Genomic DNA, 23380 nt, shown 5'->3' with positions numbered 1-23380 from the left:
GAAGCTCTTTGTTTTACCATCTATTGTGAATGATAGCCATGCTGGATATAGTAATCTTAGTTTCAGATCTTTGCTTTTCATTACCTTGAATTCTTCATGCTAGTGCCTTCTAGCTTATAGTGTTTTGATGAAAAAATCAGCTGACAGCCTATAGTAGCTCCTTTGTAGGTAACAAATTGCTATTCTTTTGCTTCCCTTAAGATTCTCTCTTTGTCTTTAACTGTTGGTATTTTAATTATGAAGTGTCTAGGCATGGGCTTCTTTGGGTTCTTCTTGCTTGGGATTCCTTTGCCTCCAATTCGTGTGATTTTTTCATTTCCCAGGTTCGGTGAGTTTTCTGTCATTATTTTTTGAACAGATTCTCTGTCCCTTGCTTGGTTAGTTCACCTTCTGGCAGTCCTATGCTATGAATATTGTTGTTTCATGTTGCCCAAAAGCTCCTTTGAGCTGTCTTCCTGTTTTTTTTTTCTTTTTGGTTTTCTGATTGAGTGATGTTTTCTACCCTGTCTTCTAACTCACTGACCTGATCCTTGTCTTCCCCTAATCTGCTGTATATTCCTTCTTATGTGTTCCTTATCAGTGCTATGTCATTCTTCATTTCTGATTGGTCATTTTTCATTTTTTCTATATCTTTTCTCATGCTGTTGAGCATCCTTATAATCCTGATTCTGAACGCTATATTTGATAAATTTCTCATCTCCATTTCATTTAGCTCTTCTTCTGGAGAATTCTCTTGTTCTTTCATTTGGGCCTGGATTTTTTGTCTCCCCATTTTGGCTGCCTGTTTGGATTTGTGTTTATGTATTAGGTAGATCTTCTATAATTCTCAATCTCTAGTATAGTACAATATCAGACACTGTTTATGACTGGTTCTGAGTACCCTATTAGGAACTATCAGCAATCTACAGCATGTGGTTCACTCTGCTGGGGCTGCATACCTTTGGAATGGACCAAGATGTGCACGAAGGTCTGTTTTTCCTAGACCTGAGCCAAGAAGTAGATTAGGCGAAGACTCAAAGCCTCCATAGACATGCCTCTGCCTGCAGTCTGATTGTCAATCTTTTATTTTTAAAAAATAATTATTTATTGTTGAAAGTATTACATATGTCCCCCCTTTTTCCCCATTGACCCCCTCCAGACCTTCTTCCTCTCCCCTCACCCCAGGCCTTCAGCACCCTTTTATCTGTGTCCCTGGGTTGATCACATCCCACCCACCCACCCTACCCTGTCGTCTCTCTAAGATTCGTACTCTGTTCCATGCTTCCATGTCTCTGGATCCACTCCATTCATCAGTTTATTTTGTTACTTAGATTCCACATATGAGTGCAATCATGTGATACTTGTCTTTCTCTGACTGATTATTTCACTTAGCATGATACTCTTCAGGTCTCTCCATGCTGTCTCAAAGGTTAAGAGATTCTTCTTTTTTATTGCTGCATAGTATTCTATGGTATTTATGTTATACAGCTTTTAAATCCACTCATCTACTGAGGGGCACTTGGGCTGTTTCCAGATCTTAGCTATAGCACATTCCAGATCTTAGCACATTCTTTCTGATTGCTGCTTTGCATTTCTTAGGCTATATTCCTAGAAGTGGGATCACTGTATCAAATGGCAGTTCTATATTTAATTTTTTGAGGAAACTCCATACCGTTTTTCATAATGGTTGCACCAGCCTACATTCCCACCAGGAATATACTAGGGTTCCCTTTCCTCCAAATCCTCACCAGCACTTGTCATTTGTTGATTTGTTGATGTTAGCCATTCTGACAGGTGTGAAATGGTACTTCATTGTCATTTTGATTTGCATCTCTCAGATGATTAGTGACTTTGAGCATGTTATCATTTGTCTCTTGGCCATATGTATGTTCTCTTTGGATAAATCTCTCTTTAGGTCCTTTGCCTATTTTTTAATTGGATTGTTTGTCTTCCTCTGTTAAGTTGTATGAGTTCTTTATATATTTTGGATATTAACCCTTTATCAGATGTTTTATTGCCAAATATTCCTCCTATACAATGGGCTCTCTTTTTGTTTTGTTGATGGTTTTTTTGGCTGTGCAGAAGCTTTTTATTTTGATGTAGACCCATTTATTTATTTTCTCCTTAGTTTCCTTTGCCTTAGGAAATGTATCTGTAAACATATTGCAATGAGAGTTTTCTGAGATTTTGCTGCCTATGGTTTTTTCCTAGGATTTTTATGGTTTCATGACTTATATTTGTCTTTTATCTAGTTTGAGTATTTTCTTGTGTATGGTATAAGTCGGTGGTCTAGTTTCATTTTTTTTCACATGAATCTGTCCAATTTTCTCAACACCATTAATTGAAGAGACTGTCCTAACTCCATTGTATGCTTTTGCCTCCTTTGTCAAATATTAATTGAGTGTAATGGCTTGGGTTGATTTCTGAGTTCTCTCTTCTGTTCCATTGGTTTATATGCCTGTTCTTATGCGAGTACCAGGCTGTTTTGATTACAATGCAATGACTTTGTAGTATAACTTGAAATCTGTTATAGCGATTCCTCCAACTTTGTTTTTCTTTCTCAAAATTGCTGCAGCTATTTGGGATCTTTTTTGGTTCCATATGAATTTTTGGAGTGTTTATTCTAGATCTGTGAAATATGCCAGTATTATTTTAATTGGGAGTGCATTGAATCCGTAGATTGTCTTGGGTAGTATGGATATTTTGATGATGTTGATTCTATCAATCCATGAACACGGTATATTCTTCCACTTGTTTACATGTTCCTCTATCTCTTTTTTTAATGTCCTGTAGTTTTCTGAGGACAGGTCTTTTGCCTCCTTGGTTAAGTTTATTCCTAGGTATATTATTTTTTTTTGTTGTAATGGTAAGTGGGATTCTATGTTTAGTTTATCTTTCTGAGAATTCATTATTGGCGTATAACAAAGCCATTAATTTTGGGGTGTTGATTTTGTATCCTGCTATATTGCCAAATTCATTTATTAAATCTAGTAGTTGTTTGGTGGAGTCTTCATGGTTTTTATGTACAATATCATGTCATCTGCAAATAATGAGAGTTTTAGTACCTCCTTTCCAATTTGGATGCCTTTTATTTCTTCTTCTTGTCTGATTGCTGTGGCTAAGACTTCCAGTACTATTGAATAAGAGTGATGAAAGTGGACATCCCTGTCTTGTTCCTGTTCTTAGGGGAAATGCTTTTAGTTTTTTCCCATTGAGTTTGATTTTAACTGTGGTTTGGCCTATGGCATGTTGAGATATGCTCCCTCTATTCCCACTTTGCTGAGAGGTTTTATCAGAAACTAGAGGCCCGGTGCATGAAATGCATGCATGGGTAGGGTCCCTATGCCTGGTTGGTGATGAGGGCAGATTGGGGCCTTCTGGCTTCCAGCCGAAGACTTCCTTCATTCTGTGCCACCCTCTGGTGGTCAGTGCATTTCATAGTGAACAATCAAACTCCTGGTATCTCTGTCGAACCCCCAAGGGGGCAATTTGCATATTAGTCATATATGTATGTATATATATATATATATATATATATATATATATATATATATATATATAATGAGTTGAATTTTTCCAATGCTTTTTCTGTATCTATTGATATGATCATGTGATTTTTGTCTTTGAATTTGTTTATGTAATGTATCATGTTTATTGATTTGCAAATATTGTACCAGCTTTCCATCTCTGGAGTAAATCCCACTTGGACATGGTATCTGATATTTTTAATATATTGCTACATATGATTTGCTAATATTTTGTTGAGTATTTTAGCATCTATGTTCATTAGGAATATTGGCCTGTAATTCTCTTTCTTTGTAGTGTCTTTACTTGGTTTTGGAATTGGAATAATGCTGGCCTCATAAAAGTATTCTTTGCTCATGGATTTTCTGAAATTGTTTGAGGAGTATAGGTGTTATTTCTTTGAATGTTTGGTAAAACTCCCCTCTGAAGCCATCCAGACCTTGGCTTTTGTTTGCTGGTAGTTTTTTTATTACAGCTTTTATTTCATCGGTTGTTATTGATCTATTTAGGTTTTCTGATTCCTCCTTATTCAGATTTTGGGGATTGTATTTTTCTAGGAATTTGTGTAATTCATCCACATTGTCCAGCTTGTTGGCATATAGTTGTTCATAGTATTTTTTATAGTCCTTTCTATTTCTGTGGTGTCAGTGGTTATTTCCCTACTTTCATTTCTGATTTTGTTTATTTAGTCCTATCTGTTTCTTTTTTTTTCAGCCTTTAATGTCTTTATTGATTAAAATATTACATATGTGTCCTCATCCCCCCCCATTAACCCCTCTTTGTTTTTTGATGAGTCTGGCTAATGGCTTATCAATTTTTTTTTATCCTTTCAAAGAACCAGTTCTTGGTTTCATTGATTTTTTTTCAGTATTGTATTTTTAGTCTCTGATATTTTTTCTGCTCTAATCATTATTATTTCCTTTCTTCTACTTTGGGATTTTCTTGTTCTCTTTTTAGTCCTTTAAGTTGTAGGGTTAAATAGTTTATTGTTGATTTTTCTTGTGTGTGTATGTGTGTATGGTTTTTTTGTTTGTTTCTTTTTTGATGTATGCCTGTAGTGCTATGAACTTCCTTCCCTCTCAGGACTGTGTTTGCTGTGTCCCAGATATTTGAAAATGTATGTTCATTTTCATTTGTTTCCAGGAAGTTTTTGATTTCCTTCTTTATCTCATTAGTAACTCATTTATTGTTTAATAATATGCAAGTTAGCCTCCATGTGTTTGAATGTTTTGGGGTATATTTACTATAGTTGATTTCTAATTTCATTCCACTGTGATCTTAGAAGATGCTTGATATGATTTCAATCTTCCTGAACTTGTAGAGACTTGTTTTGTGTCCTAACATGTGGCCTATCTTTGTGAATGACCCATTTTCACTTGAGAAGGATGTATATTCTGATGTGATGGAGTGGAATGTCCTATAAATGTCAATTAAATCCATCTGCTCTGGTGTGTCCTTTGGATTCATTGTTTCTTTGTTCATTTTTGTCTGGAAGATATATCCGGTAAAGTTAGCCAGGTGTTTAAGTCCCCTACTATGACTATATTGTTCTTGATCACTCTGTTGAACTCCTATAGACGTTTTTAAAAAATATATTTAGGTGTTCCCATATTGGATGCATTATATGTTCACCAGGGTTATATCCTCTTGTTGTTTGATCCCTTTAGTATTATGTACTAACCTTTGTTGTCTCTTGTGATGGCCTTCATTTTGAAGTCTATTTTATCAATATGAGTAATGCTACTCCAACTTTTTTTCTTTTCCATTGGCATAGAAAATATTTTCCATCCTTTCGCTCTCATCCTGTGGGTGCATATGTACTTTCTGAATGGTGTTTCTGGTTTCTTGGGATATAGTCCTAGAAGTGGGATTACCAAGTCAAATGGGAGTTCCATATTTAATTTTTTTGAGGAAACTCCATACTGTCTTCCATAGTGGCTGCACCAGTCTGCATTCCCACCAGCAGTGCAGAAGGGTTCCTTTTTCTCCACATCCTCTCCAGCACTTCTCATTTGTTGATTTGTTGATGATAGCTATTCTGACAGACGTGAGATGGTATCTCATTGTTGGTTTGATTTACATCTCTTGGATGATTAGTGAATTTGAGCATGTTTTCATATGTTTCTCGGCCTTCTGTATGTTTTCTTTCAAAAAGTGTTTAGGTCCTTTGCCCATTTTTTGATTGGATCGTTTATCTTCCTTTTGTTAGGGTGTATGAGCTCTCTGTAAATTTTGGAGATTAAACACTTATCTGAAATATCATTGGCAAATAAGTTCTTCCAAGCAGTGGGCTTTCTTTCTGTTTTGTTGATGGTTTCTTTTGCTGTGCAGAAGTTTTTTATTTTGATGTAGTTCCATTTATTTATTTTATCCTTAGTTTTCATTGCCCTAGGAGCTGTATCAATAAAGATATTGCTACAACATATGTTTGCTATGAAGTCTTGTAGGATTTTTATGGTTTCTCATCTTACATTTAAGTCTTTTAGCCATTTTGAGTTTGATTTTGTGTATGGTGAAAGTGGGTGATCTAGTTTCATTTTTTTGCATGTATATGACCAAATTTCCCAACACCATTTATTGAAGAGATTGTCTTGACTGCATTGTATGCTCTTGCCTATTTTGTCAAATATTAATTAAGCATAATGGCTTGGGTTGATTTCTGGGCTCTCTGTTCTATTCTATTGGTCTATATGTCTGTTCTTGTGCCAGTATCAGGCATTTTGAGAACCGTGGCTTGGTAATATAATTACCAAGTTTGTTCTTTGTCAGTATCACTCCAGCTATTCGGGGTCATTTTTATTCCAGATGAATTTTTGGAGAGTTTGTTCTAGAGCATTGAAGTATGCTGTTGGTATTTTAATGTGGATTGCATTGAATCTGTAGATAGCTTTGAGTAGTATGGACATTTTAATGATGTTGGTTTTACCAATCCATGAGCATGATATGTTCTTCCATTTGTTTATGTCTTCCTCTATCTCTATTTTCAATGTCCTGTAGTTTTCTGAGTACAGGTCTTTTACCCTCTTAGTTAAGTTTATTCCTAGATATCTTTATTTTTTGGTGCAATGGTAAGTGGGATTGTTTGTTTGTTTGTTTTTATTTCTCTTTCTGTGAGCTCATTATTGGTGTATAAAAAGACCATAGATTTCTGAGTGTTAATTTTGTATCCTGCTACATTGCCAAATTCATTTATTAGGTCTAGTGGGTTTTTTTATAAAGTCTTTGAGGTTTTCTATGTACATATCATGTCATCTGTGAATAATGACAGTTTTATGTCTTCTTTTCCAATTTGGATACTTTTCATTTCTTCTTCTTGTCTAATTGCTATGGCTAGCACTTCCAGAACTATGTTAAACTGGAGTGGTGAAAGTGGGGATCCATGTTTTGCTCCTGTCCTTAGATGAAATGGTTTTAGTTTTTGCCCGTTGAGTATGATATTGGCTGTAGGTTTGTCATATAAGGCTTTTATTATGTTGAGGTATGATCTCCTATTCCCATTTTGCTGAGGAATTTTATCAAGAAAGCATGTTGGATTTTGTCAAATGCTTTTTCTGCATCAATTGACATGACTATGTCATTTTTATCTCTCAATTTATTTATGTGATGTATCACATTTATTGATTTGTGGATATTGTACCATCCTTTCATTCCCTGGATAAATCCTACTTGGTCATGGTGTATGATCTTTCTGATGTAATGCTGGATCTGATTTGGGCGAATTTTGTTGAGGATTTTCCATCTATGTTCATGAGGGATATTGCCTGTAATTCTCTTTCATTGGGTTGTCTTTATCTTGTTTAGTCTTAGGGTGATGCTGTCTTTGTAGAATGAGCTTGGAAGTGTTTCTTCCTTTTGAATTTTTTGGAATAGTCTGAAGAGGATAGGTTTTGGTTTTTACTTTAATGTTTGGTAATACTCCCCTATGAAGCCTTCCGGCCCTAGACTTTTGTTTGCTTGAATCTTTTCGATGACTGCTTTAATTTCCTCCATACTTATTGGCCTATTGAGATTTTTAGATCCTTCCTGATTAAGTTTTGGAAGGTTGTATTTTTCTAGGAATATGTCCATTTCCTCTAGGTTATCTATTTTGATGGAATAGTGTTGTTCATGGTATTTTTTACCAATCCTTTGTATTTCTGTGAGGTCTGTTGTTTTTTCTCCTCTTTCCTTTCTGATTTTGTTTATTAAGTTCCTCTCTCTCTGCTTCTTGGTGAGCCTGGCTACAGGTTCATCAATCTTGTTTATCCTTTCAAGAACCAGCTCTTGATTTCACTGATCTTTTGTATTTTTTTGTTCTTGTTGTTGGTTTCTTTTTTTTTGGTCTCTATGTCATTTATTTCTTCTCTGATCTTTATTATCTCCTTCCTTCTTCTCAATCTGGGCTTTTCTTGTTGCTTTCTTTCTAATCCTTTAAGTTGTAGTGTTAGATGATTTATTACCATTTTATCTGGTTGTTGTTATTGTTTTAGAAAGGCCTGTAGAGCTATAAACTTTCCTCTCAAGACTGATTTCATTGTGTCACATAGATTTTGGATTGCTGTGTTTTCATTGTCATTCATTTCCAGGATGTTTTTAATTTTTTTTGATCTCTTTGGTAACCCAATCATTTTTTAATAGCATGCTATTCAGCTTCCAAGTATTTGAATTTTTTTTATTGTTTTTATTGTAGTTTATTTCTTTTTTTTTATTGCTTAAAGTATTACAAAGGGTATTACATATGTATCCATTTTATCCCCCCGCCCTAGACAGTCCCCTAGCCTCCCCTATCCCCCAGTGCCTTATGTCCATCGGTTATGCTTATATGCATGCATACAAGTCCTTTAGTTGATCTCTTACCCCCCTACCTCCTGCCCCCCAACCCTCCCCGGCCTTCCCGCTGCAGTTTGACAATCTGTTTGAGGCAGCTCTGCCTCTGTATCTATTATTGTTCAAAAGTTTATAATGGTCTCTATTGTCCATGAATGAGTGAGATCATGTGGTATTTTTCCTTTATTGACTGGCTTATTTCACTTAGCATAATGCTCTCCAGTTCCATCCAAGCTGTTGCAAATGGTAAGAGTTCCTTCCTTTTTAGAGCAGCATAGTATTCCATCGTGTAGATGTACCACAGTTTTCTAATCCATTCATCTACTGATGGGCACTTAGGCTGTTTCCAGATCTTAGCTATGGTGAATTGTGCTGCTATGAACATAGGGGTGCATATATCCTTTCTGATTGGTGTTTCCGGTTTCTTGGGATATATTCCTAGAAGTGGGATCACAGGGTCAAATGGGAGTTCCATTTTCAGTTTTTTGAGGAAACTCCATACTGTCTTCCACAGTGGCTGCACCAGTCTGCATTCCCACCAGCAGTGCACAAGTGTTCCTTTTTCTCCACATCCTCTCCAGCACTTGTCGTTTGTTGATTTGTTGATGATAGCCAGTCTGACAGGTGTGAGATGGTACCTCATTGCTGTTTTGATTTGCATCTCTCGGATGATTAGTGACTTTGAGCATGTTTTCATATGTCTCTTGGCTTTCTGAATGTCCTCTTTTGAAAGGTGTCTATTTAGGTCCTTTGCCCATTTTTTGATTGGATTGTTTATCTTCCTTTTGTTAAGTTGTATGAGTTCCCTATAAATGTTGGAGATTAGGGCCTTATCAGATATGTCATTGGCAAATATGTTTTCCCACACAGTGGGTTTTCTCGTTGTTTTGTTGATGGTTTCTTTTGCTGTGCAGAAGCTTTTTATTTTGATGTAGTCCCATTTGTTCATTTTCTCTTTAGTTTCAAGTGCCCTAGGAGCTGTATCGGTGAAGAAATTGCTTCGGCATATGTCTGAGATTTTGTTGCCTTTGGATTCTTCTAGAATTTTTATGGTTTCCTGTCGTACATTTAAGTCCTTTATCCATTTTGAGTTTATTTTTGTGTATGGTGTAAGTTGGTGGTCTAGTTTCATTTTCTTGCATATATCTGTCCAATTTTCCCAACACCATTTATTGAAGAGACTATCTTGGCTCCATTGTATGTTCTTGCCTCCTTTGTCAAATATTAATTGAGCATATTGGTTCGGGCTGATTTCTGGGCTCTCTATTCTATTCCATTGATCTATATGCCTATTCTTGTGCCAGTACCAGGCAGTTTTGAGAATAGTGGCTTTGTAATACAGCTTGGTATCTGGTATTGAGATCCCACCTACTTTGTTCTTTTTCAGGATTGCTGCAGCTATTCGGGGTCTTTTTTTATTCCAGATGAATTTTTGGAGAGTTCGTTCTAGATCTATGAAGTATGCCGTTGGTATTTTAATGGGAAGTGCGTTGAATTTATAGATTGCTTTGGGTAGTATGGACATTTTAATGATGTTGATTCTACCAATCCATGAACACAGTATGTTCTTCCATCTGTTTATGTCTTCCTCTATATCTTTTTTCAACGTCCTGTAGTTTTCTGAGTAGAGGTCTTTTACCTCTTTAGTTAAGTTTATTCCTAGGTAGCTTAATTTTTTGGGTGCGATGGTAAACGGGATTGTTTTTATAATCTCTCTTTCTGAAAGTTCACTATTGGTGTATAGAAATGCCTCAGATTTCTTGGGGTTAATTTTGTATCCAGCTACATTGCCAAATTCATTTATTAAGTCTAGTAGCTTTTTGGTGGAGTCTCTAGGGTTTTGTATGTATAATATCATGTCGTCTGCAAATAAGGACAGTTTTACTTCCTCTTTTCCAATTTGGATGCCATTTATTTCTTCTTCTTGCCGAATTGCAATGGCTAACACTTCCAGAACTATGCTGAACAGGAGTGGAGAGAGTGGGCATCCCTATCTTGTTCCTGTTCTTAGGGGAAATGGTGTTAGTTTTTGTCCATTGAGTATGATGTTGGCTGTGGGCCTGTCATATATGGCTTTTATTATGTTGAGGTATGATCCTTCTACTCCCACCTTGCTGAGAGTTTTTATCAAAAATGGGTGTTGAATTTTTTCAAATGCTTTTTCTGCATCAATTTATATGACCATGTGGTTTTTTTCTTTCAATTTGTTTATGTGATGTATCACGTTTATTGATTTGCGGATATTTTACCATCCTTGCATCCCTGGGATAAATCCTACTTGGTCATGGTGTATGATCTTTCTGATGTACTGCTGGATCTGATTTGCTAAGATTTTGTTGAGGATTTTGGCATCTATGTTCATGAGGGATATTGGCCTGTAATTCTCTTTCAATGTGTTGTCTTTTCCCGGTTTTGGTATTAGGGTGATGCGGGCTTCATAGAATGAGCTTGGAAGTGTTCCTTCCTCTTGAATTTTTTGTAGTAGTCTGAGGAGGATAGGTTTTAGTTCTTCCTTGAATGTTTGGTAAAACTCCCCTGTGAAGCCGTCTGGTCCTGGGCTTTTGTTTGATGGAAGCTTTTTGATGACTGCTTCAATTTCTTCCATAGTTATTGGCCTGTTGAGATTTTTAGATTCTTCCTTATTGAGTTTTGGAATGTTGTATTTTTCTAGGAATTTGTCCATTTCCACCATGTTGTCTAGTTTGTTGGAGTAGAGCTGTCCATAGTATTTTTTAACAATCATTTGTATTTCTGTGGGATCTGTTGTTATTTCGCCTCTATCGTTTCTGATTTTGTTTATTTGGGTCCTCTCTCTTTGCTTCTTGGTGAGTCTGGCTAGAGGTTTGTCAATTTTGTTTATCCTTTCAAAGAACCAGCTCTTGGTTTCATTGATTTTCTGTATTGCTTTTTTGGTCTCTATGTCATTTATTTCTGCTCTAATCTTTATTATCTCCTTCCTTCTGCTCACTCTGGGTTTTTCTTGTTGCTGTCTTTCTAATTCTTTGAGTTGTAGAGTTAGATGATTTACTACCATTTTTTCTTGTTTTTTGAGATAGGCCTGTAGAGCTATAAACTTCCCTCTCAGGACTGCTTTCATTGTGTCCCATAGGTTTTGGATTGTTTTGTTTTCATTGTCATTAGTTTCCAGGATGTTTTGAGTTTGTTCTTTGATTTCATTGGTAACCCAATCAATATTTAATAGCATGCTATTCAGCTTTCAGGTGTTTGAGTATTTTGGTTTGTTTTTATTGTAGTTTATTTCTAATATTATGCTATCATGGTCTGCGAAGACACTTTTTATGATTTCAATCTTCTTGAATTTGGGGATACTTTGCTTGTGACCCAATATATGGTCTATTTTTGAATATGTGTTATGAGCACTTGAGTAGAATGTATATTCCGTGGCATTGGGGTGAAGTGTTCTGAAGATGTCTATTAAGTCCATCTGATCTAGTGAGTCGTTTAGGATTGCTGTATCTTTGCTGATTGTTTGTCTAGAGGACTTATCCAGGGCTGTCAGTGGTGTATTAAAGTCCCCTACTATGATTGTGTTGTTGTTGATCTCTCCTTTGATATCTTCCAGGAGTTTTTTTTATGAATTTGGGTGCTCCTGCATTGGGTGCATATATGTTTACCAGGGTTATATCTTCTTGTTGTATTGATCCCTTTAGTATTATGAAGTGGCCTTCCTTATCTCTTGTTATGGCCTTCACTTTGAGGTCTATTTTGTCCGATATAAGTATTGCTACCCCAGCTTTCTTTTCCTTTCCATTTGCCTGAAAGATATTTTTCCATCCCTTCACTTTCAGTCTGTGTGAGTCCCTTCTAATGAGGTGGGTTTCTTGTAGACAGCAGATGTATGGGTCATGTTTTTTTATCCATTCAGCCACTCGATGTCTTTTGGTTGGAGCATTTAGTCCGTTTACGTTTAAAGTTATTATTGAAAGGTACTTGTTTGTAGCAATTTCTTTTTTTGTGTGGCTGTTTTCTTTCTGAGCTTTTTATTTCTTCTTTTTACACCAGTCCCTTTAGCATTTCTTGCATTGCTGGCTTGGTGGTGATAAACTCCCTTAGTCTTTTTTTGTCTGTGAAGCTTCTTATTTGCCATTCAATTTTGAATGATAGCCTTGCTGGATAGAGTATTCTTGGATTCAGTCCTTTGCTTTGCATCACTTTGTAAATTTCCGTCCATTCTTTTCTGGCCTGATGTGTTTCTGTTGAGAAGTCATTTGATAATCTAATGGGAGATCCCTTGTATGTAACTTTCCGCCTCTCTCTTGCAGCTTGTAAGATTCTCTCTTTGTCCTGAACATTTGCCATGGTAATTATGATGTGTCTTGGTGTGGGTCTTTTCGGGTTCACCTTGTTTGGGACTCTCTGGGCTTGTGTGACTTTTTTCTTCCCCACCTCAGGGAAGTTTTCTGATATTATTTCTTCGAGTAGGTTTTCTAATCCTTGTTCCTCTTTCTGTTGTTCTGGCTCCCCTATTATTCGTATGTTGTTTCGTTTCATGTTGTCCCAAAGCTCCCTTAGGCTCTCCTCCTGTCTTTTAATTTTTTTCTCCAATTGCAGTACAGTTTGGGTGTGTTTTGCTTCCTTGTCTTCTAAATCACTAATTCGGTCCTCCGCTTCTCCTAGTCTACTGTTGATACTTTCAATGGTGTTTTTTATTGCAGCTATATCACTCTTCATTTCTTCTTGGGTCTTAAGTTGTTGATTTTTTCATCTGTTTCTTCTAGCTTCTTGCATATGTTAATGATTTTTTCCTCCGTCCAGTTTATGAACTCTAGGACTCTTATTCTGAATTCTTTTTCGGTCATGTTGCATGCCTCTGTATCACTTAGCTGCTTTTCTTGCGAGTCCTCTTTTTCTTTCCTTTGGGGGTTTCTTTGTCTACCCATGTTTGATCTCACTGACATATCTAGACGTTGAGTCGTTCAGTGGCTGCTCCCTTGGTAGCAGTGACTCCTTGGGCTGTGGTTGCTCTTCGGGCAGTTGTGATAGCAGCTGCTCCTCAGTTGGCAGCAGCTCCTCTGGTGGGTGCTATTCACAGCTGTGGTAGCTCTTCTGGCTGGTAGGGGGAGGTTTCACGTACAGCTGCTGTTCCTCAGACAGAGGGTGTGGTGCTCAGGAGGCTGCTGTTGTTTGGATCTGCTGCGTTGATTTAAAGGCACAAAAATACAACACAACAAGGCACCGTGTACCAGGCACCACTCTGTGTTGTTGCTGGCTGATCTAGTGAGTCATTTAGAATCACTGTTTCTTTGCTGATTTTTTTTCTAGAGGAATTATCCAATGATGTTAATGGTGTATTAAAGTCCCCTGCTATGATTGTATTGTTGTCAATCTCTCACCTGATACCTTCCCGAAGATAGTTTATGTATTTGGGTACTCCTGCATTAGGTTAATATATGTTTATCAGGGTTATATCCTCTTGTTGTATCTATCCCTTTAGTATTATGAAGTGACCTTCCTTTTCTCTCGTTATGGCCTTATTTTGAGGTTTATTTTGTCAGATATAAACATTGCTACCCCAGCTTTTCTTTCATTTCCATTTGCCTGAAAGATATTTTTCCATCCCTTAACGTTCAGTCTGTGTGAGTCCCTTATTCCGAGGAGGGTCTCTCATAGATGTGGGAAACTTTTTATTGTCTTCACTAGCTGATAAGCGTAGACAGAGAACCCCCCGAAGACTGGGTACCTTTGAAGCCCTAGCAAAGGTCAGACCTGCATTGCCAACATTTGTCCACCATCCAGAACTGAAATATCATTGCTGTCATGTACACATAAGGAACTGTCTGACATTGAAACTTGGACTCAGAACTGTTGGACATTGAAATTGGGACTTAAACATTTTTTGTCCTTGTATGTTTATTTCTGGTCTGCAGATACAAGATTTTTAAGGAAAATATAAGGGGGAGATGTGGAAAACCGTTTATTGCCTTCACTAGCTGATAAGCATAGACAGACAACCCCCCGAAGGCTGGGTACATTTGAAGCCCTAGCAAAGGTTGGAGCTAGGTGCCACCTCTGTTTGTCCAGACAGTGGTAGCTGAAGTAACTTATTTATTTATTATTATGTAAATCCTTTTTATTATTTATTATTATGTAAATCCTTGCTGATGTGCTAGTCTGCCTGTTGCCAGGGGTCGCCTGCCTAAGGGCTATGCTATGGGTGTATCCCAGACCAATAAAAGGTTGGCATGGCCTGAACACCAGTGGAAGTCCTTCCCCTTGAGTTGGACTTGCCCGCCTGGCCCCCCAATATTTCCAATTATCTCTTGTCTTTTCTCTTTCATTTGTGTGCGGCTCCGCTTCCAGGTCTTGAACCCTGAACCACATGGGATGTGGAGGGAAACACACTCAACACATAGACAGCATATATATGGGTCTTTTTTTTTTTTAAGCCATTCAGCCACTCCATGTCTTTTGATTGGAGCATTTAGCCTGTTTACATCTAAAGTTATTATTATTTTTTTAATTAAATCTTTATTGTTCAGACTAGAGGCCTGGTGCACAAAATTTGTGCACTGGGGGGGGGGGGGGAGTCCCTCAGCCTGGCCTGCACTCTCTCGCAGTCCAGAACCCCTCGCTCCTTACCATCCACCTGCTAGCTGGTCCTTACCACTGCTGAGAAACTTGGACTCCTTCCTCTGCAGTCACACAACTGTCACATGCCAGGCAGTCACTCAGAAATAGCTTGACATTGGCCAACTTATGGAATTCTCCCTTCTCTCCGTTCTCCTGAGCAGCATTCTTTTGGTCATCGATTTTTTTTGTTTGTTTTTTTCAAAAACCTTACAAAATTTATATGACATACAAAGATGCAGCCTCCTTTGTAGGAACAGGGAAGGAAGGGGTGGTTAAGTAAGGCACACGGAGCTGCAGCAAGCACCAGCTGTGGGGAGGGCCAAGGGGGAGAGGAGGTTGGCACTGAGGCTGAGCCCCTAGAGCCATTGCTGGGTAAGTAGGGATCCCCTCTGAGTGCCACGTTCTGAGGCTAAACTAATTGGTCAAGCTGAGGCAGAGGTGGGTGGTCATATCAGCCATATTTGGTGCTGTTTACCCTTTCCCACCCCCAGCTTTGTTGTAAAACCCCAGAGCCCTGGATTTCAAAGGCCCCATCCAGAGCAGAGGCCCTGGAAGGGGGGGGAGGGAGTGAGTAGGGCAAGTTTGAAAGCAGATATGCCTGTGTGCTGAGGGATGGCCGGAGACACTGGTGAGAGGTAGCAGGGGAAGGGCTCTCATACCTACCCTTCTGTGGGTGCCACAGGTAAAGGAGGCCAAGGGAGTAGGGTAGGGATGGGGCACCATAGTCCCAGCCTCATATGCATCCCTGTATGTCCTCTGCAGTTACATGGAGAAAAGGGTTGCCTCTGAGGAGGGGCGAGGCCAGGCGACCATCTTGAGTTCTGGCTGAGGTGATGGTCCTCACCCTGAGATGCCATCTAACTGGTGATGGCAGTGGTCCTAGTGCCTCCTCGCTTCTCAAAGAACATTTAGTCAATAAGGAATGTGTCTCTCAGCAGTACAGCCTTCACTCTCACATCCAGATCCAGCAGGAACTGCAAGCCAAAGTCATCTGTGTCTGTGAGGGCTTTTTGGAGCAGCCTTCCCCCCGCACACACACACTGCTTGCTGATCCGGCCCACACTGTGGGACACATTCAGAGTCTTCACCTCAAAGTTGGTGTCTGTGACACAGCCACAGGTCTAGCAAGGCCCCACCACTCGCAGGATCGTATGACGATTGGCATCTTGAATGGAGAACTTGGGGAGGAAGGGATGCCAGGTCTGCAGCACATGGCCAATGGTGGTGCCTGGTGGCGACTGTACTTCCATCTCTCAGTCCCTGGAGTCCACCAGAGGGATGCAAAGGGAACGGTGGCCCTGCAGCAGGGACGTGCACAGCAGTTGCTCTCTTCAGCCACCTGACCCAGGGGCTGTCCAGCCCCTGAGCGCAGTTCATACCAGTTACTTGTCTTCCAGCCTAGGAGCATTTCCACTCACGCAGCCCAATGGTGAATCAGGATCTGATCAATCGGCACCAAGAATTCGAGGCCAGAAGGCACCCTGGCAGTGGCAAGAGGGGGGCAGCAGGCCCCAGGGCACTGAGGCTGGGTAAGGGGAAGAGAGTGAAGCCGGGCACAGGGGCAGGCACAGGTGGGCACTGGCGCCGGTGCAGGCCCAGGATGTTGCACCTGCTCCCGATACCCAGTGGTCACAGGGTAGGGAGGAGGGGGCAAAGGGGTGTAGCCTGTGGGGGCAAGTATCCTGCCATAGGAAAGGGATGAGGGTTCGCGGGTTGTCGCTATACCAGAAGCTTAGTTCTAGAAGTGCAGGCAAGCTTAGGGACAGCCTGACAGACACAGAGATAGACACAAAGACAAACAGGCAAATGCAGAGAGGTGGCTGCACCAGGCGCCCGCCCAGGGTCTCTCGGCTGATGCCTCTGACTCAGGGAGAAACCAAAAGTGTCAGCAGGCAAGGCAGAGTACCTAGGGCGCTGGATTCCCTCTATGGTTTGCAGAACTGCCCCCTCCCTTTGTTCTCCCATTCTCCTCAGAGGAGGCTGTTGGCAGACAGCTGTTGGCAGATGGCAGGATGGATGGATCCATGATCAGACCCACAGCCCGACCTCCAGGGAGGTTTCCTGACCCTTATGTGTCCCCTGCTCACCTGAAGCCCCTAAAATAGTCGTGGTGCCCAGAAATCAGAGGTTCCCAAGAGCTCATGGAGGCGGGCTCTTGGTAATCGTTTTTTTTTTTTTTACTACATTTCTTCCGTGTGCAGTGATCACACTTCATCTGGAGCAGGGAGGGCTCGAGTGACCTGGAGGAAGCATGGGAAGAGCAGTCAGCGCTGGTTGCCCCTGGCGCTGCTGGCGGTATCTTTTATTCTTTGTGGAGTATCTAGGGAGGTGAAGTGGCCACAGTGCCCGAGGGCAAGTTCCAGGAGGCTGGCAGCACTGTCAGGATCGAGCCAGTAGTGCTGGTCCGTTGGTGCCTGGCCTGTCCTCTGGAGATTGAACCTGAGGGACTACTAAGGGAGCCAGTCCACAGTTCTGCCCAGCCTCAGCCACTGATTGATTGGAGTCTGAGGGCTGGGAGGAGGGACCAAGAGGTCTGCCTTTCAACCACTCCCCAGTCACTGCTGCCACTGATTGATCCCTTCCTGCTCCCTCAGCTCCCTAGCCTGGCATTCAGTAGAGCCTTTGGTTGTTACGGACCCTGGGTTTTTACATATTAGGATTATTACATTTGTTCCTCTTTTTTCCCCCTATAACTCCCCTCCTCCCAGTTCCCGCCCCACCCTCCGCCCTCACTCCCCACCCACTGTCCTCATCCATAGCTGCACAATTTTTGTCCAGTCTCTTCCTGCATCTCCCACACCCCTTTCTCCCCCAAGAATAGTCAGTCCATTCCCTTTCTATTATGATCACCAGATTATTTATTCACTTGATTCTTAGATTCACTTGTTGATAGATGCATGTTTGTTGTTCATAATTTGTATCTTTACCTTTTTCTTCTTCTTCCTCTTCTTAAAGGATACCTTTCAGCATTTCATATAATCCTGGTTTGGTGGTGATGAACTCCTTTAGCTTTTCCTTATCTGTGAAGCTCTTTATCTGACCTTCAATTCTGAATGATAGCTTTGCTGGATAAAGTAATCTTGGTTGTAGGTTCTTGGTATTCATCACTTTGAATATTTCTTGCCATTCCCTTCTGGCCTGCAAAGTTTCTGTTGAGAAGTCAGCTGACAGTCCTATGGGTATTCCCTTGTAAGTAACTGAGTTTCTTTCTCTTGCTGCTTTTAAGATTCTCTCTTTGTCTTTTGCTCTTGGCGTTTTAATTATGATGTGTCTTGGTGTGGTCCTCTTTGGATGCCTTTTGTTTGGGGTTCTCTGCGCTTCCTGGACTTGGAAGTCTATTTCTTTCACCAGGTGGGGGAAGTTTTCTGTCATTATTTCTTCAAATAGGTTTTCAATATCTTGCTCTCTCTCATCTTCTGACACCCCTATAATTCTGATGTTGGTACGCTTGAAGCTGTCCCAGAGGCTTCTTACACTATCTTCGTATTTTCGGATTCTTTTTTCATTTTGCTTTTCCGGTTGGGTGTTTTTTGCTTCCTCACATTTCAAATCTTTGCCTTGATTCTTGAGCTCCTCTGGTCTGCTGTTGGGAGTCTGTATAGTATTCGTTATTTCAGTCCGTGTATGCTTAATTTCTACTTGGTTCTTTATCATAACATCGAGGGTCTCATTAGATTTCTTGAGGATCTCACTACATTTATCGGCGGCTTCTAGACAGTTCTTAAGAGACCTTAAAAGTGTGGTTCTGAACTCAATATCCTCCATTGACAGTTTTGTCCTGTTTCTTTGTCTCCGCATTTTTTATGCTTTCTTGGTGCACCCCCTAGTGGTTTTTGTGCACAGTCTTGTTGTAGTTATGGCTTGATTGTTGTCAGCAATACCGGGGGTGATTTGACCTCCAGGCTAACTGGCTATGAGAGTCCGCTGTATCTGCAGTGGGAGAGCTTCTGTGCTGGATCTCTAGGGCGGTGCTAATCTAGCGTTTGCCTGAGGCTATTCGGCAAATGGCTCTGTGCAGGGCTTGGGCGGGGCGGGTCCCTGGGGATCTACAGCACGGGTGGAGCAAGCAGTTCCGTCCCTAGGGGCTCTGCCTCACAGAGTCCCAGCAACCGCTGCAAACCTCAGAGAGAAACTGTCTTCGAGTTCCAACTGAAGCCAGACAGTCCCACTTCTCCCGTTTGAGTCTGGGTCCCTAGAGACTCTCCCGGATCTGGAGCTCAGAGTCTGAAACTCCCTCCCGATTGAAAACAACAACCGCGCCCTCCGCCTCCAGCCCGCTCCACATGCACTCCGCACCTTAGTATTTCACTTCAGCACTGCGCCTCCTCTGAGTCTGGGTATGATATTCTCTTTCCTCCTAGTTGTAGAATTTCCACTCAGCCAGTCTTCCTGTGGTTCTGGATGATGTCCGTTCCGTCTTTTAGTTGTTTTTTGAAGTGGTTGTTAGAGGCAGCAATCTCCGGCGTTAACCTATGCCGCCATCTTGGTTTCTCAGTCCAAAACTAAAGTTATTATTGAAAGGTATTTGTTTGTGGCCTTTTTTATTTTTTGTGTCTGTGTTCCTTCTTCCCTTTTTATTTCTTCTTTTACACCAGTCTCTTTAGCATTTCTTTCATTGCTGGCTTGGTAGTGATCAACTACTTTAGTTTTTTTTGTTTGTTTGTTTGGGTATTGTTTTTTTGTCTGTGAAGCTCCTTATTTCCCCTTCAATTTAGAATGATACCTTTTCTAGATAGAGTATTCTTGGAGTCAGTCCCTTGTTTTGCATTACTTTGTAAATTTCCTTATATTCTTTTCTAGCCTGATGTGTTTCTGTTGAGAAATCATTTGATTATATAATGGGAGATCCCTTGTATGTAACTTTCTTTCTCTCTCCTGCAATCTTTAAGATTCTCTCTTTCTCCTGCACATTTGCCATTGTAATTATTATGTGTCTTTGTGTGGGTCTTTTGGCATTCATCTTCTTTGAGACTCTCTATGCTTGTGTGACTTTTTTCTTCCCCACATCAGCGAAGTTTTCTGACATTATTTTTTCAAATAGGTTTTCTAATCTTTATGGAGCACAGTTACAGTGTTTTGGCTAAGTCCAAGCCTTGGACTAATGGAAGGACAGGGTCCTCTCATTGCCACATGTAAGTCCCAGCAGGAGGGCAGGGCCCTCCCAGCACAATCATAGCTGATGGCTGTGGTTGTAAGCTTGAACCTATGGTCCAGACAAGTGGCCCCACGTGCCTTGTGGTAGAGTTCAGGTGCATATAGTTGAGTGAGGTTGTAACTCATGAGAATGCTGTAAACAACGTGATCACACCCCTACTTTGTCTCGTGGCATCTGCTATAAAATAAAGACATGGCTTGTGGGCGCTGGCATTGTCTCCTCATCAGGGAGGCAGCGTCCCAACGAGACCCAGCTATTATTCTCTTGTCTGTCTTTTCCTTAATCCTTTCACGCCCCCCCCCCCAACTCAGTTTACCTTTGGCCGCAACATATGGCGCCCGAACAGGGACTGAGTTCGGGGGAGATAAAAAAGGTGGTCAGGTGAAAGGAGGTTCCAAGGAGCGTGCAATGAGTAAGCTTAAAAAACAAAAGTAAGAAAATAAGAAGTAAGCTTAAAAAGCAAAAGTGAGATAAGGCCAAAAAACAAAAAAGTAGGGAGCTGAAGTGTGGTAAATGTTAACTCAGTGTAAAACTTGGGAAATTCAGAAAATAAGTAGAAATAGAGAGTAAGTTTAAAAGGCAGAACGTTATGCTAAAAGCAGAAAGTTAAGCTAAAAACTGAAAGTTAGGTTAAAAGCTGAAAGTTAGGCTAAAAGCAGAAAGTTAAGCTAAAAGCAGAAAGTTAAGCTAAAAGCAGAAAGTAAGGCAAAAAACAATGCTTATTGGAGCATTTTTAAATTCTTAAGGTAAAGCGGACACATTTTTAAGCAGTAGAAATAAGGGGTAGAAATCTCTTAGGTTTTGTTAAGCTAAAGATAGGTAAAGTAGAAATAAGCTATAGAAATAGAGAAATAAGTAGAAAATAAGCTCAGTAGAAAATAAGCCATAGAAATAGAGAGTAGGAAATGAGTTGTAGGAATATAGAAATAAGAAGTACAAAATAAGCGGTAGTAGTAGAAAATAAGTAGAAATAAGCTGTATAAATAGAGAAATAAGCAGGGGTTGCAACCAAGGAAAGGTTTGGGCAAGGGCAGCCAAGCCTACCTATAGTTCATAGATAGAAATAGAGAAATAAATAGAAAATAAGCGGTAAGAAATAAGCTGTAGAAAATAAGGGGTAGAAATAAGCTGTAGAAGTAAGAAATAAGGAGAAATAAGCAGTAGAAATAGAGAAATAAGTAGAATTAAGCGGTAGAAATAGAGAAATAAGTAGAAATAAGCTATAGAGAAATAAGTAGAAAATAAGTGGTAGAAAATAAGAAGTAATTAGGAAATATAAAATAAGGTAGAAATCTCCTAGGTTTTGTTTAAGCCACTGTAAAGCAGAAGATGGCTGTGGTTGATGATGTTTAAGGAAGTAATTTTGTTTTAGACCTAGATTGTAAGCTCTTGCAGCAGTTGCATTGTTTCTAGGCTTTGGTTATCGTTGCATTTGCGACCAGATATCTCCCTGGGACTTTGGGTCTGTGTGAAACGCCAGACTCAGAATTGGAAGTCTCCAGCTCTGCAGGACCAAGGATTGCTCATTTCTATGCAGCAGCGGCTAAAGAAAGAGGCTAAGAAGGGACCAGACTTCCAACTGCATGGACGAGGCTGATTTGACTGGGACTGGTGCGGACTCAATGTCGAGGTCAACCGTCCGAACAGTGTGATCCAGAAGGACTAGTTTTGCATTGGTGACATCTTTCCATAGGCGAGATATCAGCATCGAGTCAGCTGAAGAAGATGGCGACTGGGGCCAAGAAAGCAAGTGGAAGCTGTGCTAGCATTGGTGAACTGTTAGTTTTCTATAAAATCTTGCAGAGCTAAATCTAAGGACTTTGAGTAAGATGTCCTGAAAATGTTGACATGTTTGTAGCTTGATTTTGCATTGGTATTGCTTTGTTATTAGCCAGAGTTTTGTTCTCTTGGTAACATTGCTGTTTATGGTTTTGTTAATAGCCAGAAGTTTGCTGTGATGTTTTGAATAATTTATTTAGAGTTTTTTGAGAATATAAATAGGCGTGTTTAAAAACAAAAGTAAAGGGGGAGATATGGGGTGCAATTACAGTGTTTTGGCTAGGTCCAAGCCTTGGACTAATGGAAGGACAGGGTCCTCTCATTGCCACGTGCAAGTCCCAGCTGGAGGGCAGGGCCGTCCCAGCACAATTATAGCCAACAGCTATGGTTGTAAGGTTGAACCTATGGTCCAAACATGTGGCCCCACGTGCCTTGTGGTAGAGTTCAGGTGCATATAGTTGAGTGAGGTTGGAACTCACGAGAATGCTGTAAACAACGTAATCATGCCCCTACTTTGTCTCGTGGCATCTGCTATAAAATAAAGACATGGCTTGTGGGCGCTGGCATTGTCTCCTCATCAGGGAGGCAGCGTCCCACCGAGACCCAGCTATTATTCTCTTGTCTGTCTTTTCCTTAATCCTTTCACCCCCCACTCAGTTTACCTTTGGCTGCAACAAATCTTGTTCCACTTCCTATCATACTGGCACTCCTATTATTCATATGTTGCTTCACTTCATGTTGTCCCAAAGCTTCCTTAGACTCTCCTTCTGTCTTTTAATTTTTTTCTCCAATTGCAGTTCAGTTTGGGTGTGTTTTGCTTCCCTATCTTCTAATTCGCTAATTCGTTCCTCCGCTTCTCCTAGTCTACTGTTGAAACTTTCCATGGTGTTTTTTTTATTGCAGCTATATTACTCTTTATTTCTTCTTGATTCTTATATAAGTTTTTGATTTTTTCACCAATCTGGTTTTTGAACTGTATGACCCTTATTATGAATTCTTTTTCTAACATATTGCATGCCTCTTCTTCACTTAGCTGCTTTCCTGGTGATTTTTTTCCTTTTCTTTCCTTTGGGGGTTCTTTGTCTTTCCCTTTTTGCTCTCAATGAAGGTTCCTAGGTGTTGAGTCGTGCAGGGGTTGCTTATTGGGTGGCAGTGGATCCCTGGGTGGTGGCTGCTCCTTAGGCAGTAATGGCAGCAGTTGCTCCTCTGTTGGTGGCAGCCCCTCTGGTGGGCGCTGTTCATAGCAGTGGTGGCTCCTCTGGCAGCAGGGGAAGACTGCGTATGCAGGTGCTGCCCTCAGACAAGGGTGGGCTGCTCATGTGTCTGTTGCTCCTCGGACAGGGGTGGGGTGCTCGTGCAGCTGCTGCTCTTTCGACTCGGGTAGACTGCTCGCAAGGCTGCTGCTCCTCAGATGGGGGTGGGCTGCATTCAAGCCTGCTTATCCTCAGACAGGAGCTGGGTCGCTCAAACAGATGCCATTCCTTGGATGTGAGACAGACCACATGAAGCTGCCACTCCTCAGCCTGGGGTGGGCTCTCCCAGGGC

The 23380-nt window shown here is 40.6% G+C and overlaps 1 protein-coding gene and 1 pseudogene across 1 annotated transcript in view; both read right to left on the bottom strand.

Moving 5' to 3' along the window:
- Positions 1-23380, bottom strand: part of LOC132242643 (GTPase IMAP family member 4-like) — a 192308-nt gene that overhangs the window by 150351 nt on the left and 18577 nt on the right. The gene's annotated exons all lie outside the window — the stretch shown is intronic.
- Positions 15759-16590, bottom strand: LOC132211395 (phospholipid scramblase 3-like; annotated as a pseudogene).

The sequence above is a fragment of the Myotis daubentonii genome, chromosome 10, assembly GCF_963259705.1.
Source record: "Myotis daubentonii chromosome 10, mMyoDau2.1, whole genome shotgun sequence".
NCBI lineage: Eukaryota > Metazoa > Chordata > Mammalia > Chiroptera > Vespertilionidae > Myotis > Myotis daubentonii.
This window is presented reverse-complemented; position numbering and strand designations above follow the sequence as displayed.